We start from the raw sequence: 6547 nt of genomic DNA, 5'->3' as shown, positions 1-6547 counted from the left end.
GGCCTTGTTCTCATTCACACACATCAAACCCACATGTTGTATTTGAGTCAGAGCCTGGTCCATGCTGAGAAGAGTAGTGTTCCTCTGCCTTGTCCTGATCATGGAGCCTGCTATTCCCTCTGTCTTCTTTGCAGCAACAAGGTGTTACCAACCTGTGTTCAGTTACAATCTGTTAGGAACATAAGATCTTTCCCAGAGAACCTATCCATTTCTTGCCTATCCTCTATTTGCCCAGGTGATTATTACCGGCTCTATGTAACATGTAGGCAGGACTCCAAAGTGAACAATATCATATTTCTTTGTCAGATCATTTCTCCAATTTGCTCTTTCTGTCCTGCAACTTCCTCCACACTGAAATCTTCAATATACAACATTCAGATCATTAATGCATATGCAAATGTTGCAAAACTCAAGACAGACTCTTAAAGAATACCATTTTCACAGTAAGTTAATGGTTAACTATTATCTGAGGGCACTATTCCACCATTTTTTATATATACTCAGTAATGACTTCATCTAGACCATGTCTCCCTGTGTTTCATTCATGTGGCAGTGTCAAAAATCTTATTAAATCACTGTATACCAACACATATTAGTGTCAGAGAGGGAAATAACTCAAATCGATTTAGTGCATTCTGGGGCAATCCATGTCATTGTTACTTGCATGGCAAACTTTTAGATTCTTATGAATTATTTTTAGTATTTGTTCCGGTCCTGCTCTGAGAATTCTATCCGATGTGTGGCAACTATGATTCCAGCTGTGCTCTTTTAGAGACAGGGATGCTGCTTAACCTTCTCCCTCCTCTTGTTATTCACCTTACTCTGCAAGTTTTTGCAGAGTAGTTGCAGCCAGCAGCACTCCGAGTGCTTTAGCCAGATGCTGTAGAGGAGTGATGTGGCTGATCTGAAAGGCTCTAATTTATCTAAGTACTGCCTTTCTTTTTCTTCCCATACTCTAGCAGGAGATTATGTGCTGTACTATATTTAAGCCACCCAATTCAGCAATTATTTTCAATGAAAGCTGAAGCAAAAGAGCTTTAGGCCTTCAGGAGACCACCCATCAATATCTTTCCTTCAGAACTTTCTTGATTTTCCTCTTGCAGAGTGACTTCTCATAATCATTTTGTGCCTTTGCCTTCCTGATTTTGTTGTTTATTTTCACATTACTTATTTTTGGCTTTAGCAGTCTAGCTTGGTTTCCACTGCTGCTGTGTATACCAGTGTTTGAAGTCAAGAAAGAGCTTGTGGTTTAACCGATTTGGTTTATTACCATTGCTTCTTCTTCACCTGTTCTGGGATAGCTTAAGCATCTATTGCATTTTTCGTGCAGTATTTTTTTCTAAAACAAACAAACAAAAGAAACAATCCCAAAAACATCAGTTTTCCTTAACTCCTTTTTGTCATAAACTCTCTTTACATAAGGTCTTACCTACCTGTTCTCTGAATATATTGAAATCCATGTCCTTGAAGTCCACTGTTTTAGTCTTGCCTGCTCTCCTTCATTTCATACGGATCATAAGTACTGTCATTTTGTCATCCTCATCTCAATTTCCACCTTTGCGTTTTCAAACACTTATTTCCAAATATGTAAAAATCTTTCCCCTGTTCCATCTGCGGGATTTTCTTCACCTACACAACAAGAAATTGTCATTAGGATGTTCCTGGAGCTTGCTCAGCACGTTGCCTACATTTCACTACACACAAAACATGTCTACAGCTATACTTTAAAACTGAGACCAAGTTGCAGAGAGTGGTCCACACATGGACACCTAAACTCTCTCACCCTCCAAAACTGTGAGGCCATACCCTGCCCATGGGACCTGGCTGCTGCACTCCAAGTAGTGTTTGGGAATTTTTTTGCAACGGTAGGATAAAACCATGTCAGGGAATGTCCCAGTACTTCAGTGGTAGGAACAGCGGTGAATCAATGGAGAAGAATGTGCTCCCTCTAGAGCCATTTCATTAACTCTTGTCTCTTGGTTTATTATATTCTCAATGGGTTGCTGAAATCCCTGGGGAGCATCCTCTCCTGAAGAGTCCTTCCAGAAGCTCACAAAATTTCATCTTCCCCTGCACTTGCTGAGAGGAGTGTCCACAGTTGATACTTACCCTGAGAGGACCTAAACTCCTTTTCCACGTGATCAGATGTCCAACAACTTTTCCTCCCTATGTGTTTGTAACTGAGAGTAGCTCAATGTCCTAGGTAGCCATGCTTCCCTTCTCCCCTTGTCTTTCATGAACATCTGTATCCTTTTTTATTAACATCCCAATCATGAGGTATCACAGAATCTTAAAATGTTTTGGGTTGGAAGGGTCCTTAAAAATAACCTAGTTCCAACCCCCCTGCCATGGGCAGAGACACCTTTCACTAAAACAGGTTGTTCAAAGCCCCATCCAACCTGGCTGTGAACACTTCTAGGGATGGGACATCTGCAACTTCTCTCGTCAACCTGTTCCAGTGCCTCAACCCCCTCTCAGTAAATGATTTTTTCCTAACATCTAATCTAAATCTGACCTCTTTCTGTTTCCCACCATAAGCATATTTTATGCCTATTCATTTTTGATCATGATATATATACTTCCAATTCCTCTTATTAATCTTAAAATTTTGTGTATTAATCTGAACATCGAGATATTTCATAGGCTGACACTCCCCAGCACACACACTCTCTTTCACCCCTCCTATGATCCTTTTATAGGTAAATCTGGGATTATCTTTGGCTAGAAATAGAGATTGGAAATTATTTCAATAATAATAAAAAAGAAGGAATTAGATCAGAGATGTTTTGTTTAGCTTCAGATGAAGAAAAAAAAAGTTGCAGAAACAGGACGACACCCACCCTCCATCCAAACGTAGTTCATGTTCCCGGGTTAGAGTCTGTGCTGGAAACACGTGATATCCTGGCAGTAACACAGCAAATGTCCAAGAGGGAAATGACACGTTAAAACGAAAAGACAAACACATTTTTCACCCTGACAGACAGCTGGCTTACATCTGTATTTTCACAGGCATCAGCAGTGTTGACTGTTATTGTTAAATGCACAGATACTGCACTGGAGTGTCAGAGGGCCTGAATTCTCCTCAGTGTTATTGCCCGCGTCTCAGACATCCTGAAGTGATTAATGGGCTTTGGGGTCTTCCCTCCAGGACGCCTTAACGTCAAAAAACACCGGCACGATACTGTTGTGGTGTTTCATGTCAGCACCGCATCCGCGGCAGAGGTCGCTCCCGCTTGGCAGCAGGGCGGCTCTGGGACGCGACGGGACGGAGGAGCGGGGCAGGCGGGCACCTGCAGCTCCCCCTCCCACGCCCACGTGCGGTCACCTACTGCAGGAGCGGGAACTGCACCGGGAACGGGAGCGCGTCCGCCGCAGCCCCGGTGCCCACGAGGTGGCAGCAAGGGGGGCGCAGGGGGGTGCGGCCCGGGGGCTGCGCCGGAAGGGGCGCGGAGCAGGGCGTGAGGGGGTCCCGCACAACTCCGGGGATCCCGCACAGCCCCGGGCATCCCGCACAGCCCCGGCAGCCTCGGGCGACAGCTGTCGGGGGAGAAATCCCACGCGAGCTCTCCTGCAAGAGCAGCATTGAGAACGCAAGTTCTTGGAAGGCCCTTGGGCATGTTGAAGCAAAATGGAGACACAGGGACGTATTTACAAAGTGTAGAAGTTCCGGCTGGTTTTGCTCCTCTGTTTCCTCAGTGTTGGGGTGAGTGTCCAGAATCTCCCCCAGCCCTGCTTTTCTGTCATCGCAAGAGGATGCTGCAAATCTTCCTGTCACCCCTGTGACTTTTCCTGGCAGCAGACACAGCCACCCATAGCAAGTACAGCCACTCTCAGCTTGCAGCCTGTGCTGGACTCTGTGTACACACAATCGGGATATCAAGGTGGTCAGAAGACATGTCTGTGAGATAAGTTCAACATTCAAAAGGACTGTGTGCCCTGCCACCAGAGCCAGCCAGGATCAGAGGATGAAGGATAACTAGCAGCACTTTTTCCCTTGCCCACCAGTCTAGGTCATTCGTTTTACCTGTGTCTTGCGAGTGCTGCATCTCACATCCAAGGATCTTCTCTAACACTGGGTGCCATTTCTCTGTGAGGGGTACCAAGAGATATTTTTTTGAGATTCAGAATATTGGTTTTTATGGATTTTGGCTATGCTGTTGCTTTGATTTTATAATCCTTCTACAAGAGCTTGGAGCAAAGACAGGGGACATTTTCCAATCAGCCTTGCTGAGAAAATACCACAACAAGCTATCTTGTCAGTCCAGTAGCTCCACATGTGCCAAAACCTGCGTGCTGAAATGATTGTGACAGATATCAAGAAAGGGAGATCCAGACTGAAAACAGCAGGTTCTGGGCTTATGTTCGTATCCAGTTGTCCCATCTTAAGTGTGTCCTTGTTCTGGCTTTATGGTGCCTTGGCAGCAGCCAGTTAATTGCATTGTAAGGCTCGTAGATCATGGAGTTATGGAGAAGCCAGAGTTTGATATAGTGAGCCAGAGTGACAACCTGCTGCTAAAAGGGGAAAGAAAATTGAGGGAAGGTGGCCTCAGCGTGAAGCTCTGTAGCTGGCCTGGAGGCACCTCAGCAAGTCATGGTTTCGTCCCCATTTGCACAGTGGAGGAGTGAGAACCATACTGTGTCTTCCTCCTCTGTGCTGCTCCCCATGGCATCTCAGTACATGGCTCCAGTGCCATGAGCTGCATATGCTTAGGGGATCTGAGTGAAAAGTGAGCCCCAAAAGCTCTTCCCTTCCTCCTGACCTCTGGGTGGTGGGTTGAGTTGTTTTGCATCCTTCCACACTGAAGGTTATAATAACAGCCTCAATGGATCCCAAAATGCAGCATGATGATGCACAGCTATGGGGTTTTTTTGTACCTTAACAGATCTCCTGTGAAGCCCCAGTGTCCCTCAGCCTCCGAGCCCCAGTGTCCTCCCAGAGGACGGAATCTTTTGCTTTCAGAGAAGAGCCATCTCAGCAGTCGCCACATCTCCTTGTGCTTCTCCGGGTGAAGGAATTTGCTTGAGAGCCACATCTGTCCCCTGCCATGAGCTAGCCAAGATGCTGTCTCCTGGAGCCCACCACCATTTCAATGGAGGAGCCCCCTCCTAATTCAGAAAAGGTGAGAGGTGCCAGCCCATCTTTTCCAGGAGCCTCTGGGCTTCCTTGGCCCCTGGAGAGGTGAAAGGTGGGAACATTCAGAGTGCACCATAAGATGCTTCTGTTTTTTAATGCCTCTGGAAGGGTTCAGATGTACAAGAGGCTGAGGGTCTCTGGGGAGAATGGGATATTTTTAGCTGTCGCTTGACTGATGTTCGCTGTCATGTAGAGAGAGTTTGTTATTCTTTGCTGTATGGCTTATATTCTTTTAGGAACAGCAAAAGCTCCAAGAGTCTGGGATAGGTGCTTTTCCTGCATTCACATAGGAATAACAGTAATAATAACAACAATAACAGTAGATTAGCAATGTTGGAGAAATATTCAATGTTTGCCAGAATGCCCTATCTTCAAGCAGTGTAGCTGCTCCGCTTTAAAAATACACAGTCTTGTGCAACTTTTATGAAAAACGAAAAACTAAATGATGCAACTGGCATTATAGACCAGCAGTTTGCTTATTGTGAACTTAGGTAGCCATTGAAAACAGTAGTTTTTGGCCCAAAATCATCACATCACTTAGGCATATGCTTAGCTTTAAGCATGAGAGTAATCATACCGAAATCGGGAGGAGTGTTCGCATGTTTACAGTTAAGTCTCAATCCAAATGCTTTGCTGAATTTCATCCTACTGGGAACTGAGCATGCTAATACAGCTTTCAGAGCCTGACCCTGTAGAATATTAAATACAGCTGAGCTCTCTAATTCCCACTGAAGTTAATGGAATTGAGGGTACTTGGCATTCCTTGGGTGCATGCAGTCCTGCACAGAATCAAACCCCAGCTGCAGCCACCAAAAAACATACTTGTGCTTCCTGAAATCAAAGAATGATGCTCCTTGATTGCAGGACAGATACGACCTGCCAAATGTAGAGATGACCATCTTAAAGAGGATGTTTCACTGGGACCTTTGGAATCCAGAGGACCCAAGGTTACCTATGTGACAAAAATACAGTGTACAGCTGTATGAAATGAAAAGAAGGTGTGGGGGTGACCTTGGAACGTCCCAGCAATGTGCTTATTTGGCAGTGTTCATTAATTACGATCCAAGTGTGATACTTCAGAGTCATTTAGAAGCATTGCTTCCTGACTTGCCTTGGTATTTGTTACTCTGCCAATTTCTTGTAGCCATTGAAGCAAAGTTTTGACATGGGATTTGGAAATGGAGAGCAGACCTGGCTGAAAGGATTGTATTTTGAAGATTTTATTTGTATGTTTATATTTTTACTGGCTTGCGTGTCATATTATTTTTGTATTTCTTATTGGAAATAGCAATTCTGATGAGGAAAAGCTCCAGAAGTTTTCAGACCACAAACTCAACCGCATACTTAATGCTTTTAAAATAGTCTGCAGAACAGTCCATCAATTTTTGGCAATCAAAAGTGTTGTTGAACATT

Source organism: Corapipo altera, unplaced genomic scaffold (assembly GCF_003945725.1).
Source record: "Corapipo altera isolate COAL_440 unplaced genomic scaffold, ASM394572v1 2, whole genome shotgun sequence".
NCBI classification, from domain to species: Eukaryota; Metazoa; Chordata; class Aves; order Passeriformes; family Pipridae; genus Corapipo; species Corapipo altera.
This window is presented reverse-complemented; position numbering follows the sequence as displayed.